Consider the following 7,517-nt stretch of genomic DNA (forward strand, 5'->3'; position numbering starts at 1 on the left):
ATGTTTAAAATCGATAGAAAAATTTCACAGAACAAGAATAAAAAACAGAACACAGTGATTTGAATAAACTTCTTCATGTAACACGTTCATAAACGGACTAAAAATTATAAATAATTTGTCCTAGCCCCATATAGATTCCTAAAGCGAAACAAATAGTCCTGAAAAACTTGTGCTTGTGAATTCTTGTAAAATTTAAAACGATAAACATAGGGTACAGCTCATAGTAAGGAATGTAGAGAGAAGCTGTCGTTGACAAAAATCACACAACAGTTCATATAATTTGCAGTGCAATCAAATTGCTAGTGACTTGGGTGAACTGTTCAGACACCAATTACCTAGCACCCCACATTTTTCGTTGAAAATTTTACGATTATTGTCATAGCTAGTAAAAATTCACTAACACAAATTTTCAAGACTACCTGTATCGAGTTAGAGATCTGTATGGGGCTAGGAGAATTTACTTTATACTTTTTTACTCGTTTTTAAAAAAGACGTTATATTGAAAAATTGTAAATACATTTTATGGTTGTCATGTCGGGAGACATATGTAGAAGGTTATATGTTGGTTATATATTGCCCCATTCTTGTTGGAATGTGCGCTCTAGGAAAGGATTCGTGCACCGCTTTAAACTTTACGTTTTGTACATGTCTTTCTCGTTATTCATGAGTACTTCTTCTTCATTACTAAACGTTGTTCAGAAAATTATTTTCTGTCTGCAGCGGAGTGTGTGCTGATTTTAAACTTGCTTGCAGATAGAAACTGTGTGCGAGAACGGGATTCGAAACCGGAATCTTTGCCTTTTGGGGACAAATATTCTTCTGCACGGGCATGACTCGTGATCTGCCCTGAACAGCTTTAATTCTGACAGTACCGATTTCGATTCCTGGTCCGTCATAGAGTTTTAATCTGTCAATAGATTATATTAAATGTTGCATCGGACTTTTTTGTACTACATTGAAACTTCCTGGCAGATTAAAATTGTGTGCCCGACCGAGACTCGAACTTGGGACCTTTGCCTTTCGCGGGCAAGTGCTCTTCCAACTGAGCTACCCAAGCACGATTCACGCCCCGTCCTCGCAGCTTTACTTCTGCCAGTACCTCGTCTCCTACCTTCCAAACTTTACAGAAGCTCTCCTGCGAACCCTGCAGAACTAGCACTCCTGAAAGAAAGGATATTGCGGAGACATAGCTTAGCCACAGCTTGGGGGATGTTTCCAGAATGAGATTTTAACTCTGCAGCGGAGTGTGCGCTGATATGAAACTTCCTGGCAGATTAAAACTGTGTGCCGGACCGAGACTCGAACTCGGGACCTTTGCCTTTCACGGGCAAGTGCTCTACCAACTGAGCTACCCAAGCACGACTCACGCCCCGTCCTCACAGCTTTACTTCTGCCAGTACCTCGTCTCCTACCTTCCAAACTTTACAGAAGCTCTCATGCGAACCCTGCAGAACTAGCACTCCTGAAAGAAAGGATATTGCGGAGACATGGCTTAGCCGAGTTCGAGTCTCGGTCCGGCACACAGTTTTAATCTGCCAGGAAGTTTCATATCAGCGCACACTCCGCTGCAGAGTGAAAATCTCATTCTGGAAACATCCCCCAAGCTGTGGCTAAGGCATGTCGCCGCAATATCGTTTCTTTCAGGAGTGCTAGCCCTGCAGGGTTCGCAGGAGAGCTTCTGTAAAGTTTGGAAGGTAGGAGACGAGGTACTGGCAGAAGTAAAGCTGTGAGGACGGGGCGTGAGTCGTGCTTGGATAGCTCAGTTGGTAGAGCACTTGCCCGCGAAAGGCAAAGGTCCCGAGTTCGAGTCTCGGTCCGGCACACAGTTTTAATCTGCCAGGAATACCAGCGCACACTCCGCTGCAGAGTGAAAATCTCATTCTTGTACTACATTGTCCGTCATTGTGTTATACTACTCAATGTACCACAATTTATATAAATTGAGTTTACCACTTCCATTTCCGACAAGAGCCCGAGCGATTTATGCTGGAGCACACTTTCTAAATGGCTTATGCAACAAAATCCCCTCAATGTGTTGGCTGCGGCGCTTGCAGTATGTTACGTCTATGAGGAGGATCAATACGGCCTGTCAAACCTTTGTGAAGACAATTTGATGTATGCCTTATGTTTTCGCCGGCCGCGGTGGTCTAGCGGTTCTGGCGCTGCAGTCCGGAACCGCGGGACTGCTACGGTCGCAGGTTCGAATCCTGCCTCGGGCATGGGTGTGTGTGATGTCCTTAGGTTAGTTAGGTTTAAGTAGTTCTAAGTTCTAGGGGACTTATGACCTAAGATGTTGAGTCCCATAGTGCTCAGAGCCTTACGTTTTCCATAATGATTTGTGGTAGATATTTTTTAATGAAATGGGTGTGTCAGCGTTGTTCTCTTGTTTACAGAATAAACTCTTCATAAATAGTGAGCTCTTCCTTTCACAATCATGTGGGCTTGTTAAGGATTAAGACAAGTGGATTTCAGTCTGTAACAGTGGGGTTCTAAGTTTAATTTACCCATTTCGATTCACATAGTGAGAGAATATAGGCCATGTCAGAAACCACATTGTGTTTTGTTGCAGTTGGACTTTAATTCTGTGAAAGCCATGTGCTAATGTTATCAAGTATTATATTAAGGAGATCATTTGCATTACACTGCACGTCATTCACCTTAACGCTTTTACCGTCTGCAGAGACATTTTTTGAGTTATATGTACGTTCAGAGGCAGATAATCCACGTGTAACAAGAAAAGTAACGGGTACAAAAATAACTCTGAAGCACCCACAACTTTGCATGATCTCATAGCATTCCAGCTTAGGCAACAGTACTGAGTAGTCCAAATAACTACTTTTTTAAAATAAAATATGCAGTGTATATCTATGAGTTAACGAATTTTTTTGAGAATTTTGACAGTTACGAATGCTGTACATAACATTTTGAAGTAAATCGGCGTCTTGTGATTTACGGTAATTGTAACACTTCTTATAACTAACATAACGTGTTACATTTGTTATTCCTCTTGGAAAAGGGTGTATAATGATTACATTTAAAGTAGGCCAATCCTGTTTTAGAGTTCGTTAGCGACCATAATATCAAAAACGTTTCAGGGTATCACTAACTTTTATTCAACGTTCTTCTGTTTCAGAAACAGAAACCTTGTTTTGTATATCCAGAATTGTAAACAGAATCAGCAAGATTAAAGTTATTTGTTTAGTGTTCTGTAAAACATTGGACCAGTCACAATGCAGCCACGTTTTGAATGTTGTTCGTGGGCATGGGCCGAGACAGCTGAAGCGGAAAACAGTTGGAAATCGCCTTGACTACCATCAAGGGACTGCAAGCTGCTGCTAGTACCTGCGTTGGGAGGGCTACTGAGTGGCATATACCAGTGGTACGAAATGTACCCCAAGTACTACCCTTTTGTATGAATCCTGTTTCCTCAATAGGCAGATGTCAGTGGTAAGGCTGGGCATCCTTAACTGGCGAGATGGGGACTAGGGAGAAAACCTGATCAACAAGCTCGAGGAAGCGTCTTTCTCTGATACAGACACTGAGCCAGTGAGAATCATTTTACCAGTTGGGAAAGCTGCTGTATCCTGTGCCAAGGGGAGGTAAGCGCAAAGGGTTGTAAGACGTCGTGGTCTCCTGACCTTCATTGCTTACATATTCCGCCCTCACAATCATATTCCGCACATCAAGACGCTTCATTTGAACCCAAACTCGATAAGATAATGTCAATATTGTATGAATTCATGTAAATGATATGCAAATAACAAGTAAATCGCAATTGCGCACCGAGGTTGAAATACTCGAGGCTGACGTACACACACACACACACATTCAAGACACGATGGTCACAAAAGCTTTTGGTTCAGGAAAGGCAAACCGCACACCAGGAGGCTGGTCCCTTCAGAATATGAGTCAACCTACCTATGTCGGCCAGCGACAGCCCGTAGAGCAGACAGTGTTTGCCCAAGTGAAAGGGAGAACGACCCCATGTTCGGCTTAAAAGCAAATTCCGCTACATTGTGTGGGAGCGCCGAGCCTACGCATTCTTTACAAACATAGCATGCAGTTTCAGAGGTTTTCACAGGGAGACAGCAAACGCCAAACGCCGATGCTACAGATTTCTGGACTCGTCGCCTTAAACGAAACGTCATTCTCCCGTTTTAGAAGAGCAATGATGATTGGCAGACAATATTCCTAACATGTTCAGCTGAAGGAGTAATGGAAGAGACCGAAAGATATACCCCTTCACATCTGGCGTGGAGAGGGGCCGTTCCGTTGTCGCTCTTGGAGCGAGAACACGGAACGAGAGCGTTTGCGCTCGTACATGTACTCAAAGAGCGAGGAACAAGTCTCTCCTCAGTACTTCACTGGGACAGCACCTCTGTCGAGAGTGAATCGCAGTGCGACTCTATACTGAGTCCTTGCAATTAAGTGTTGTTCACTGTGTTGGTCGCCACACTTATTGTGCAGTGTGAATGGACAGAGTTATAGTTAAACGCCTGCAAGCGAATTTTTGAGTGGCATCACAGTCGACTGGTTATCTGACCGGTGTACCACGCCAATAGTTAGACTATGGGCGAATAGGAGTCCTTGACTTCATCAAGACGTAGGGAGAGTTTGATTGGCGAAGGCCAATCCAGATAGAACGAGAGTTATCTTATTTGTTAGCAGCGAGCGGCGCAGACAGCAGTCATCGCAGCTTAAGGTATTGTGCGCTACAGCTCTTGCGAGCCCCATATTTCCTCCACAACAGTACACATCACTGCATTTCTGCATTTCACATGTGACAGCCTCGACCGTGCCTAGCAACATTCTAACGGATAATTATACAAGTTGAGTAGGTGCGGCTCTCAGCCATTCTGCCAAGTCAATAACAATATTAAACTTTGTATAGAAATTTCATTAGCGAATCCTATCCTTAAGAGGTAACTTCACATTCCGAAAAGAATCCGGAAGTAATTTGTTCAGTTCATAACTAAAAGTGCCATTGTGATTTCTCAGAATTTTTGAAAAAAAATCGTTAGTTTCATGTTTTTCTTACACTAACTAGCACTACTCCAGTACCCAAGTATCCCACTAGTTACGTAAGAAATTTTGTGAATTTTTGTGTCATTTCCTTACAGCGGACGACTCCAGAAGATATTTATTGCTGAAAGTTTTTCAGGCATTTCTCTTTAGAACGTTAGGAGCTTCTGTCTGACTTCTGTAGTTGTGTGGGTTTGGAAATTGCATCTTGCAGAAGCCACAGGGAAAAGGATACATCTCAGATTAATCCGTTCCGCAGAATGACAGAATAGCACCCACACACTCACAGGGTAGATGTATCCCTGCTGTTCGAATGCGTAATGGCTAACTGTAACGCTTAGGAATATGGCAGCATGAGATGGGAAGGCATAATTCATTATGTTGAAGAGTGTTTCTGCAGCCATTGAGGGAAGAGGGTACAATCGTCTGCAATTTGTGGTGCACTTTGGGTGAATGATGCCTGTCATCTGTGATCTGAGATCATACTTCAGTCTTTCCTGTGTTCCCGTGACAGGCAGAGAAAGTTGAGAATGCCAATCTCCCTCATGGAGTCTCAACAAAACTGACACTGGGAGTAGGTAGTGGCGGGGGGGGGGGGGGGGGGGGGCAGCGTATACCCTTTCGTGAGGTCAGGTTGGCTGCTGTGAGCCCGTGAAGCATTTTCGACGCTAGTATTTTACACACAATGTTTACAATTCATTTGCTCTCCCACATCAGCAGCTGCACTCCCAGGCGTTGGTTGAAATGGTTCAAATGGCTCTGAGCACTATGGGACTTAACTTCTAAGGTCATCAGTCCCCTAGAACTTAGAACTACTTAAACCTAACTAACCTAAGGACATCACACACATCCATGCCCGAGGCAGGATTCGAACCTGCGACCGTAGCGGCCGCGCGGTTCCAGACTGTAGCGCCTTTAACCGCTTGGCCACCACGGCCGGCGACCAGGCGTTGGTGTTAGAGATCCCAGCGTCATGGAGGGTTGCCAGCTGGGCCCAAAGCGACCCGCTGAGTGCATCCTTCATTGGGCCAAAAAGACAGAATTCGGAAGCGGGGAGATCCGGGCTGTAGGGTGGATGACGAATAACAATCCAATGAAGTTTTGCGAGCTGCTCACGGGTACCTAGACTTTTGTGAAGTCTTGCGTTGCCATGGAGAAGGAGAACACAGTTTGCATTTTTGTGACAAACCCGCTGAAGCCGCTTCTTCAATTTCCTGAGGGTAGCACAAAACACTTCAGGGTAGATCGTTGCACGATATGGGACGACATCAAACAGAGTAACTCCTTCAGAGGCCCAGAAGACCGTTGCCATGACTTTAACGGCTGAAAGTGCGGCTTTGAACTTTTTCTTTCGAGAAGAGGTGGTATGGCGCCACTCCATCGATTCTGGTTAAAAGTGATGAAAATTGTCATAATCAACCTCGTAACGCTGAAGAAACTCCGCACAGATGGTTTTTCGTTGTTCTTTATGGTCTTCTGTTAGGCGGCGAGCAGCACAGCGAGCACACACCTTTGAGTACCCCAATTGGTGGACGATTGAGTCAGCAGAGACGTGCAGTTGTTCAGAGGCGTGTTTTATTGTAATCCACCGATCACAGGAGAGACGGCTATGTGCGGCCGGCCAGCTGGCGGACAGGTTTGCACGACCTTGATGCGATGAGGGCAGACGCCTCACCCAACGACTCACTGTTCTGTTTTTCACTGCCGGGTCTCCGTGTACATTCTGCAAGCGCCTAAGAATATCTGTGATGGTCTGGTTTTCAGCCAAAGGAATCTCAATGACAGCTCTCTGCTGGGAACGCACTTTTGTTACAGACGACACTTTGAAGTTACACGTTTTAACTTCATGAAACTGTAGGGCCTGAAGCGAGAATATTCGACGCTATCCCACGACATATTCCACATTTTTTCAACCGAAATTGGTCGAAAAATACTCAACGCAGCTTGTAGGTAATATTGAGAATCAGCGGAAGTCGCTAAAACTGAACAAAGCTTCAAGACCGCAAGAAATTTCTGTCAGATTTTCTATCGAATTTGCAGCTGAGCTGGTCCTCCTTTTTACCATAATATACCGTAGACCCTTCAAACAAAAAACCCTGCCCAGTGGATGGAAGAAAGCACAGGTCACACTAGACTACAGGAAGGTGGCAGCAGTGATCCACAGAATTACCGTCGTATATCCATGGCATCCATTGGTTGTAGAATCTTGGAACATATTCTCAGCCCAAAGATAGTGATATATCTCGAACCAAATGACGTTCTCCGTCTCAAAGAACACAGATTCCTAAAACATCGACTGTAATTTTCTGACTTGAGATACTAAAAGCCATGTACCAAGGCACTCAGGCTGATAGATTATTTTTTGAAAAAATTGACCCAGTACCAGACCTATCCTTATTGCAGCAAGTACGTTCGAATGTGGTATCAAGCGAAATTGTGATTGGATTGAGGATTTCTTCGTGGGGAGGACGCAACATGTTGTCTTGGATGGAGAA

The 7,517-nt window shown here is 44.4% G+C and overlaps 2 non-coding genes across 2 annotated transcripts; one reads left to right on the plus strand and one right to left on the minus strand.

Annotated features, from left to right (window-relative positions):
* Positions 1–1,284: 1,284 nt before the first annotated feature.
* Positions 1,285–1,359, minus strand: Trnas-uga (transfer RNA serine (anticodon UGA)). The gene has a single exon. It is a non-coding gene; the product is annotated as a tRNA-Ser (tRNA).
* A 388-nt stretch (positions 1,360–1,747) lies between these two features.
* Trnas-cga (transfer RNA serine (anticodon CGA)) lies at positions 1,748–1,822 on the plus strand. The gene has a single exon. It is a non-coding gene; the product is annotated as a tRNA-Ser (tRNA).
* Positions 1,823–7,517: the final 5,695 nt, after the last annotated feature.

The sequence above is a fragment of the Schistocerca cancellata genome, chromosome 3 (genome assembly GCF_023864275.1).
Source record: "Schistocerca cancellata isolate TAMUIC-IGC-003103 chromosome 3, iqSchCanc2.1, whole genome shotgun sequence".
In the NCBI taxonomy this organism is placed as follows: Eukaryota; Metazoa; Arthropoda; class Insecta; order Orthoptera; family Acrididae; genus Schistocerca; species Schistocerca cancellata.